This window comes from Macrotis lagotis, chromosome 1 (assembly GCF_037893015.1).
Source record: "Macrotis lagotis isolate mMagLag1 chromosome 1, bilby.v1.9.chrom.fasta, whole genome shotgun sequence".
Classification (NCBI taxonomy): domain Eukaryota; kingdom Metazoa; phylum Chordata; class Mammalia; order Peramelemorphia; family Peramelidae; genus Macrotis; species Macrotis lagotis.
Genome location: NC_133658.1, coordinates 466,282,631 through 466,284,845, shown reverse-complemented (window position 1 = coordinate 466,284,845; position 2,215 = coordinate 466,282,631). Strand labels below are relative to the sequence as shown.

Here is a 2,215-nt window from a genome sequence, read left to right as displayed (position 1 = left end):
GGACCCCTAAATATAGAAATAATTATAGCAGCTCTTTTCTAGTGGCAGGGAATTGGAAATTGGGAAGATGCCCATCAATTGGAGTAGACTGAACACTATGAGATTTTGATGGAATACTAATTTACTATCAGAAATGATGGCCACTGCATCTAATTGGGGGGGGGGGGGGAGACCTTAGATGATGCAATGGCTTAGGCAGTGAAAGCACCTGGTAAGTCCAAAAGAGTGCTTGAACTACACCTTCACTGCCCCTTCCTTCTGGGGACCATTGCAACCACCAATGCTCCCAACCTACAGTAACCATGTGTGACTGTAAGACTATGATCAAAAGTACAGACATGTAGGAGAAGATGCAACAGGACTCCTTGGTGTGTACCAACCAGTTCTTGTGTTGCCATGAGTTTGGTATTCTGCTGTCATGAATCACATACTTAATCCAGTAATACAGGTGTAAAAAGAAAATAAATATTTATTAAAAGAAGTTACAACACAAAAGAAAGTGATAGAAAAGTTAAAAAGAAATTAAAGAAAAGCCAAGTGGATTGTTAATTAATCTTGGCAGGTCAGCTGCCAGTTTCAGCAGAAATACAGATTAAAAAAAGAGAACCAGAGCCTTACCCAAAATCTCCTTTAAATCCTCCCTCAGGATCCATGGGAAGAGGTGGTGACTTGGAAGCATGCCTTGCCTTTTGGGTAGGGGTCTCAGATTCCAGTCTGGGTGGTCTCTTGGATGTTGTTTCAGCACCTGCTAACTTAACTTGCCTTACCAAAGGCAACATGGTCAAAATCAGACTGAAAGCAAAGATGAAGGGTTTTAACAGAGTGATAGAGGAACAATGACGATTTTTTAATAGTGTAAAGAAAAGATTTACAAAATTTGCTTCCAATTCATTTCAATATTCCCCATGCCCATAGTTCTCTGCATCACCTGGAAAAGTATGAAATAGGAAAGAACATAGCAGCCCATATCAAGAAGGAGTTTGACAAGAAGTGTAACCCAACCTGGCTTTGTATTGTGTGTAGGAACTTTGGTAGTTGCATTATGCAGGAGACAAAGCACTTCATCTACTTCTACCTAGGCCAGGTCGTCATCTACCTGTTCATGTCTAGTTGGAGCACAGTCTTTGCCTCCTGCCCCTAGAGCCATCAAGATCACAAGGACTGCAGCCTAAATTCCAAATACCAGAGACTGAACTATCTTCAGCATTTCGTTGGGAACACCTTGAACATTAAGCCTTTATTGTGTTGTTGTTGTTGTTGTTGTACAGGGCATCACGTGTACTAGTTTGTTCTGGTTATAAAACAATTAGCCAAACACAGTCAAAACAAATGAAATGATGAACAGGATGCTCTCAGCAAAAACTGGGAAGCTGATGCAAAGTGAAATGTACTATTCACAAAGTAATCACAATATTGTAAAATGATCAGCTAAGAAAGACTTAACTATTCTCAGTAATAAAATGATCCAAGACAACTCTTAAGTACTTAGGATGAAAAAATGTTACCCATTCATAAGCAAAGAACTGATGGTGTCTGAATATATATTGTAGCGTGCTCTTATAACTTTATTTTTCTTGAGTTTTTGGGAAGGGTCTATGTTTTCTTTCATAACATGATTAGTATAGAAATATGCTTTACGTGACTACACATGTATAACCTAAATCAAATTACCTTCTCAATGGGAGAAGGGAGAAGAGAGAGGAAGGAAAAGAATTTGGAACTTAGAGTTTTAAAAAAAACTGTTAAAATTTTTTTCATACATAATTGGGGGAAAATAAAATACTAAATTAAATTTAAAAAAAAGAAAAACAAAGCAAAACAAAGCACATCAGATCTGAATAGAAATAATTATTTGTTATAAAATGGAGGAAATGGAAATTTAGGGACTAAAATATCTAGAAAATTGATTCTATTTCTCCATTTTCCCTTTCTAGACTACATCTAGTTCTAGGTTACTGTGATGTGACTTAAGGATATGATTCAAAAAAATAACAATTTCACGGATTTTCCAGAATGCAAAAAATAGAAATAGATTATTAAGCTATTAAGCTTGTCTATTAGGTGAAGTATATATTTCAGTGTTGCCTTCAAGTCAGTATACCACTGTGATGAATCACTACTTGTCCCAGGAATACAGGTGTAAAAAGAAAATATATAATATGTTTTTTTGCAGGGCAATGGGGTTAAGTGGCTTGCCCAAGGCCTCACAACTAGG

At 36.9% G+C, this 2,215-nt stretch overlaps 1 pseudogene; it reads left to right on the top strand.

The window, feature by feature from the left end:
* Positions 1-302: 302 nt before the first annotated feature.
* LOC141504662 (dynein light chain 1, cytoplasmic-like) lies at positions 303-1,141 on the top strand (annotated as a pseudogene).
* The last annotated feature ends 1,074 nt before the right edge of the window (positions 1,142-2,215 follow it).